Source organism: Leopardus geoffroyi, chromosome C1 (assembly GCF_018350155.1).
Source record: "Leopardus geoffroyi isolate Oge1 chromosome C1, O.geoffroyi_Oge1_pat1.0, whole genome shotgun sequence".
Classification (NCBI taxonomy): Eukaryota; Metazoa; Chordata; class Mammalia; order Carnivora; family Felidae; genus Leopardus; species Leopardus geoffroyi.
Window position 1 is genome coordinate 156940195 of NC_059328.1, and position 8232 is coordinate 156948426.

General features: G+C 36.5%; 1 pseudogene; it reads left to right on the plus strand.

Moving 5' to 3' along the window:
• The first annotated feature begins 5803 nt into the window (after positions 1–5803).
• On the plus strand, positions 5804–7911 carry LOC123599022 (annotated as a pseudogene).
• Positions 7912–8232: the final 321 nt, after the last annotated feature.

Consider the following 8232-nt stretch of genomic DNA (forward strand, 5'->3'; position numbering starts at 1 on the left):
TAAATAAATAAAAATAAATAAAAGTGTTTAGAATTAAAAACTGTAAAAGTAAGTATTTAATACACTTAAAATATGAAAATTTATAAATATTATAAAACATCAAAAAATGAACTATAAAATATGAGTGAGTGATAGCCATACCTTAACATTCCAGTGAAAATAATTACTAAGCAAGAGTAATTACAATAAAATGAACAGAAATAACAAACTATTCCCAGTGTAAAAATAAAATAAATTCAACCAATAATTTTTAAAAAGAAAGTAAAATAATATTTATTTTTCAAAAGGTAAAATCCTTAAAAAGACAAAAGGTATTAATGATGTCATTGCAGAGTTTTGAGTATATTTTTTATGTATTCTTTGTGCATATTTTTTAGCCCTTACAAAAAAAGTTTTTTTGGAGCCTTGGTTTTGGGGAAAATGAGGACATAACTATAAACCAACTCCAGATATGTTCCTTTGACTCTTTAGTTTTCAAACAATTTGTGCCTTATTTGATACCTTTGAAGACTTTTTAAAACAACTTTTTGTTATTTGCAAGAGCTGAAATGTTTTTATTGAGTGAAAGTTTAAATTTGTGTTTCAAAGAATATATTACCAATTTATCTTCTTTTAGTTTTATCACTTACAGATGGGCATTCTACTTTTCAGAAAGTCTTTGAACTAAAGTAGGAATTGTTTGTGCAGTTGAAGCTTTGCTCTGTCAATTTTCATTGTTCTCTTTCTTTTGGAAATTATTTGCATATGGAAGAATGCTTTCTAAGCAGGTGCACCTTGTTTATATAAAAATTTTTAAAACTGGTTGAAATGTAAGATAGAAAGTATTCAAATTTCAGATTTTTTAAAAAGATCTGAAATAACAATAACAATACCAACAAAAATATAAGTATTTCGGTTCTTTAAAATAGCACAAAATACCAGAACACTTGAATGTAGAAAATTGACATTTCAACTCCCAAATACATAGCTTTCTGTGGTAGTGTCTTTTAAAGTAGTTACAGGGGTGCCTGGGTGGCGCAGTCGGTTAAGCGTCTGACTTCAGCCAGGTCACGATCTCGCGGTCCATGAGTTCCAGCCCCGCGTCGGGCTCTGGGCTGATGGCTCAGAGCCTGGAGCCTGTTTCCGATTCTGTGTCTCCCTCTCTCTCTGCCCCTCCCCCGTTCATGCTCTGTCTCTCTCTGTCTCAAAAATAAATAAACGTTAAAAAAAAAATAATAAAGTAGTTACAGCGAAATTCTAAAATCTTAAAGCCGTCACAGTGGTTTAAGATAATGTTGCTGTTTCATTTTGTTTCTTCTTCAGAGCTAATCAGATTTTACCTTTATATTTGTATCCTTATCCCTTTTGCTCCAAAGTGTATTGAATCTAAACTGGCTTTGAATGGCCCATTTAATCCCTCCCATGTGGGATGAGGACTTTTTCTTTTCTTTTTTTCTTTTTTTTTTTTTCTAATCACAGCTAAACATCCTTCCGCGAGTGTTACATTTTCCTATATTACCTACAGGTTATTTTGAAAAGTTACATTTTCTTTTAAGTGTGCAATCACTATGTTTGCAAATGTGCTCAAAATATAATTATAGGCTTACTTGTATTTTTCCACATTTAGTAAAAATTAATACAAACAAAATAAAGATCATTACAAGAAAATTTTTAAATATATCATGCATCACTCTGAATAAAAAGTTTTGACCACTCAAAATTTATTAGAAGGTTTTGTGTCTTTGTTCTCTGCTGAATAAGCAAAATATTTTGTTTATTTTGTTCTCTGCTGTATCACCACCACTTGAATTTTGCCTAGAATATAGTACATTTTCAATATACATTTGCTGAATAAATGAGTGATATGTGTTTCCTGTACTTGGGAATATTTAAATCTGCTTCGGAAGACAAGAAAATGGGATGGATATGTTAAGCATAATGAATAACTTAGTATCTTATAAGGCATAGGCAAAATTCATAAACTGTGTTAGGTAAGAGAAGGAATAAGCAAGTAGTTTGCAGAATAGGCGTGTTCCATGGATGTAGATGTTAGTTACGTATGAGACAAGCTGGCTATGGATCAAGTAAGTAAAGCATGTGTGTACTAAGTATCTAATTGCATCATATGGTAAATGTACATGAGTTAGATGGGGCGCTCAACATTCAGGTGTATGAAGTTGTCCACCTTCGGATGACATACATTCTGACAAAGCCTGTTACTGCTCATCAGGTTAATTGGCAACCTTTAACCATGGCCAGGTGTACTGGCCTCTGTTATAAAATGTATGTGTTGGTGTAGGCACCTTCCATCTGCCAAGCCCTTTTGCTCAAACATCACCTGTGCTCCTCATAACCACATCAGCATCAGCAGGAGAAAGATGGTATTTATATCATTACATAATCCAGAATTTAGGCAGAAGACTCCTACTCTACTTTCCCTTTTCCTATCACATCTCTTGCCTCTTTCTTCTTGCTAAGTATTTAAAATGACTTAATGGTCTGAGTGACTCAAGCATTTATTTTGGTCCGTGACCCTTTCTGTTCCATGGTCTCTGGAGTAACTTACTTAACCACAAACTTAGAGTCTACCTTGCATCATATCCATATGGCATAATTTTCATAATGGTAGTATGTATAACTATGTATTACTTTATAATAAAAAGAGCATGCATACTCATTTTAAAAAATTTTAGGACTCAGCACAATTCCCTCTTTTTTTCTTCCCAATGAGGCGATTTGAGAACCAAAGTGTGCTTATTATTAACGCAGTTGGTACAAGCTTTATAAGTGCCCTGTAGTTTAAATTTTATGTCTTTGCACTTAAACAGATATTTTCACTTTAATGGGATTAGATACATTTCTGATTAGTAAAAACTTAAAAATAATAGAACTGTTCAAGAGTTTTAAAATTACCTCAAATCATAAAAATCAAATGCCAAGTGTCATCTAGTTGATAACATAACTATAAATAAATGATACTAAAAGAAAATAAGTATCTTAGTTTTTTAGATAATTGGGCTCTGCTATCTGAACTCAGTAAAGACATCATAGCCCATGGGTAATCGAAGAGAAAACCGATGATACAGGCTCTTCTTCCAGTTTCCTTACATATGCAATTCAGGCCAATTTCCAACCAGTTTGATGAGCCAAGAAAAGGAAGGAAGTCTGCAATAGTGCAGACTGACAGCATGATAAGGGAAATTATAGCCCTTAAGGAAGCAAAAGCAGCGTAAGGGGTTGCTGAACTTGTGATTGAATTGTCTGGGGCTCTCAGTGGGCGCATTAAGATCTTGGTAAGCCAAATGAGATTCACAACACAACAGTGCCCAAGGTCCTGGTGCAAAACCCTGTAGAGAGTATGGGTAAATGCTTATCTAACCTCAGTCGTTTCAAGAGGCTTTTTTTTTTTTAAGTACCAGACTCACAGTTGAATACCAACTTGAAATCAGTGGGAGATGGAAACAAACAAACAAAGAGATATTAGTAGATGTTGCACCAGATGCTAATGAGCATGATGGTCTGTAAGTATAGGAAGCAGAAACCTGATACTTAAAAGGCACAGACCGTTGGGCTTATTTCTTGTTTAAGACCCTTGTGGAAGGCTATGAGTGAACTTGAGCAGCCTTGAACAGATAAGGAAATCAATAGAACTTTAAGCTTCATCCAGCTTTATGAAGAGTGGCAAATAAAGAAAAAGACTGTATGCTATAGGATGCTCTATCTGTGTTCCTTTTTGAAAACGGTATTACAATTTGGGAGAAAGGAATTTTCACAGTGATGGTAAACTCAGTAGGCCAAAAAAAGAAAATGCCCTTTTATTAACTGACTACAGTAATGACAAGTTTAGATATTTCACTTTGTAATTGGCATTACAGATAATGCCTATAATTTCTTAATGTGAGATGCTGTCTGATTCTTTCCTACATTCGACACTATAGATTGTACCCTAGTTGAAATAGTCTTTTTCCTCTGCTTCCACAAGACTACATGATTCTGATTTACCTCTTCCCCTCCTAGATTTTAGTTTCTTCCACTGTATCAGTTAGCTACTGCTGTATAACAAACCAACACAGAGACTTAAAACAACATAGCAATTCTTTCTCACAATACTATCAGTTATCTGGTCTAACTAGATTTTTTTTTTCCATGTGATGTTGGCTAGGATATGTTATACAGCTGTGTTTACTAGGAACTCAGCTGAGACTGGAACATCCAAGTTGGCCTCATTCACATCTCTGGATGTGATGTCTGGAACTGGTTATCTTATCTGTGATGACTGGAACTAGTTAAGGTTGGCTGAGCCTTTCTTTCCATCAGCGTATCAGGCTTGGTGGAGTAGGCCTCTGAGATGACAAAAATGGAAGCAATAAGACCTTCCAAGGTCTAGGTCTGAAAATCGTCCAGTGACATTTCCACCACATTCTATTGGTAAAAGCAAGTCACCAGATTCAAGGTAAGGGGCCACAGGCTGTACCTTTTAATGAGAAGAATGGCAAAAAAAACAAACTAATACAGCCACATTCATCTATTCCTCTCTGTCTTGCTAACCAGTACTTTTATTGCCGAAGAATTGGACCTTAGTTTTCTCCTTCTCTCTTCCTAAATTTCTCTATTCACAGAACTTCATCTGAAAGCTCTTCAAGTATCGCCCAACACTTTCTATATTGATTCTACTGACTTGCTTTTGATCTCAGAATGAGCCAAGATGTCTCACATGACCTCCACTCAAAACATCCTCTTCCAGGGGTGCCTGGGTGGCTCAGTTGGTTAAGTAACTGACTTCGGCTCAGGTCATGACCCCATGGTTCATGGGATCGAGCCCCGCATCGGGCTCTGAGCTGACAGCTCAGAGCCTGGAGCCTGCTTTGGATTCTTTGTCTCCCTCTCTGTCTGTTCCTCCCCTGCTCATTCTCTATCTCTCTCTGTCTCTCAACAATAAATAAACGTTAAAAAAAATTTTTTTTAATCCTTTTCCATATAACTCTTCTCTCCTCAGCTGATTTGCTCCTGCTCACTCTGTAGGTATCAAATTAGGCATTGTTTCTTCTAGAATGTTTTCTTATTATCCAAGTCAGAGTCGTTTTTACACTCCAATAATATGTCATCTTCTTTCTTATTCTTGAATTGAATTCACTCTGTGGTGAAAGCTTCTAATATGTATATCGGTACCCCTCCCCAAGTAGATAGAATTTGTATCTAGATTATTAAATAATCTCCTAACTTTCATTCCTGTTTCCTGGCTATCTGTTACTGGTTATTCCCCAAATTATTAATTATTGGTTATCTTTAACCATGGGTTAATCTTTGAGGAAAAGTTTTTGTTATATCACACAGAATTGATAATCAACATGCATTTGCATGGGAGTTGGTGGGTTAATAAATATACAAGCCCCTGCTCAAAAGTCTTTCAGTTGCTCTTGTGTACTCAAATGTACATCCTTAGCCCCACCAAGGAAATCCTTTCATAACCTGACCCCCTTATGCATCAAAGAATATCTTTTTCTGTTTATCAGTGCACTCTTGGCTTTAATTTTTTTTCCAACATCCTTATGTTTATCACTGCTTTGCCTCTTATTCTTGATTGCCCCACTTGATGAACTCTTTCAGATAGAGGTCCCTATAGTATTAAATATGAGATGACAAGTGATTTAAACAAGCTATTTTTTTAAAAAGCTATTTCTTTTTTAAAATTATTTTAATGTTTATTTATTTTTGAGAGAGACAGAGACAGAGCACAAGCAGGGGAGGGGCAGAGAGAGAGGGAGACACAGAATCCAAAGCAGGCTCCAGGCTCTGAGCTGTCCTCACAGAACTTGATGCAGGACTCAAACCCACAAACTGGAAGATCACAACCTGAGCAGAAGTCAGACACTCAACTGACTGAGCCACCCAGGTGCCCCAAAAGCCACTTCTTTCTTACATAAGACAAAACATAATGATTCCAGGGCTGATATTGCAAGGCCAGTGGTGCTGGGAACCTCTCTTCCTCCCCCCATTCTCCACATGCAGTTTTCATCTCAGGACTTGAGATGGCTTCCCTAGCTCCCACCATCCCACCCACATTCCAGCTGAGGGAAGGGATGCAGGGGAAATGAAGGTTGTGTAGTTATTCTTTTAAGAAATTACACACATACCTTAGCTCATGTCCCACTGACTAAACTACAGGCACATAGCCACATTTTATTGCAAAGAGATGATGGAAAGTAGAATTTAACTGGTATCCATGTGCTCAACTACAATTTGAAGTTTCTCTCTACTCCTAAAGAAGGAGAAAATGGACACCAGGAATAAAGAGTTATCTTTGCCACACTTTTGTTTACATGTTTCAAAAACCTAACACATTATGGAGTGGGACAGAGCAACATTCAAATCCCAGCCCTGCGTCTCACTAGTTGTATTACCTTAGGCAAATGATTTAAACTTTCTTAGTCTCACTGGTTAATGTGAAAAATGGTATATACCTGTCAAGGCTGGTGAGAAGACTGTGCATATAAAATACCTATCACACTTTTTGCCTCATTGCATCCCTGAAAGTAAGATGGGTCACCAGGAATTCTACTGGAGCCATAGGAGTAAATTTGGCCAGGCTCTCCTTCTTGCCAGGCCAACTCAAACTGGCATGGACTGATCCAGAAATATAGCCTCAATATGTACCACCAGTGTTTCCATCAGTGCACCAAGAACATAGGCTCCATTAAGATGGATTAAGTAAGCCTCCTTGAATGGGGCATCCAAGTTCCCTACATTAACGGCAGATATCCAAGATACCTACCTTAATGCTAACTCACTGTACATAAAATAGAAAGACTTCAATTATGAAAAAAAAAAACCCACCTATCATAGCATCTGACATGCAGTAGGTGCTCAATATATGATGGTTACTATGGTGATTATGTTGCACTACTTCCTTTATTAAAACTTGCCAAGTGCCTCAGCCTTACATTAGTATTCACACATAGAGCGATCAGTTCCGTGCTATCAAACAGATTTTCCACTGTTTCCTATGTGTTTGTCTTTTCAACTATGAACAGAAACCAGGTGATATTTTTGTTCTATAGACGTTCCCCACATTGCCCGATCCCACACATAATAAAATAGTCAAACTATTTCACAATCAAGGTCAATGTTGAATAACCTAGGATCAAGAGACAAGAATATCATCCACGTTATAGGTTTTCATTTAATGCTGAGAAACCACGAAACCATGAAATAAATGGGAACATAAGTAAAAACAATGTTGTATAGCAGGCTTTTATTGCCATTAACACTTTTCAGGAAGACTTGTCCATCTCTTTGATCAAGAGTTGAGAAATCTTCACAACAATGATTACTTAATCTGAGTTAACTGTGGGGAATTACTTAATATCTCTGGGCCTCTGTTTTGTAATCTACAAAATCAGGTATAGTGACTCCTAATACATGGGGTTATTACAAAGATTAGATGAGATAATGCACATAAATTACTTTGTATGGTGCATGTTGAATACAGTAAGGGCTTCATAATATTGAGCAATTAGTGGTGCTGGTGGTGTTCCATGCATTGCTTTCATAATAGATATTGCCTTAATTGAGTGACTCAGATGTGAGAGATTCTAAAAATTGCCCTGGATGAAATCAAATTGAACATATTGAATGGAAATGAGTATATTATGAAATTAGTTGACAATTACATGCCCATTTTCAAAGTTTACATATAGTCATCATATTCATGATCAAAGGATTCATAGAAATGAGTAAACAAAGAATCAGTCAGCTGAGGGAAGCAAACTGTGCCTTGAATGCAATTGTGAAGGACCAACTAACTGTTCCATCCTAACACCAGAGCTCCACACTGGGCTAGGATGGTTGTGTGCACTTAAATGTGATGGCTGCATGGCAATCACATTTGTGGTCCTGCTCAGTGAGGCAACCCACTGTCCCTGGTTTCTTATTTGAGAAATGCACTGAGTCCCCTGACAGATTTTGCCGAATAACACAAGAAATTGGCTATTCCTTACAGTGGGTTTCTCACTGAGTCCTATTTGATCTCCTTGTCTGGTTAACAAAGGTTCTATTTGTCATTTTTTTAATATAATATAATTTATTGTCAAGTTGGTTCTATTTGTCATTAAAATTGAGATGTAATTCCTGCCACCAAGGAATTTAGAGATGTTATAATAGAGGTAGGTACTTGTTTAGAAAGTAAAAAGAATATCAGAGGTAGGTGCCCGACATGTTACCTAGGAGAGCCTGGTTCAAGAAGGAGATAAGTCA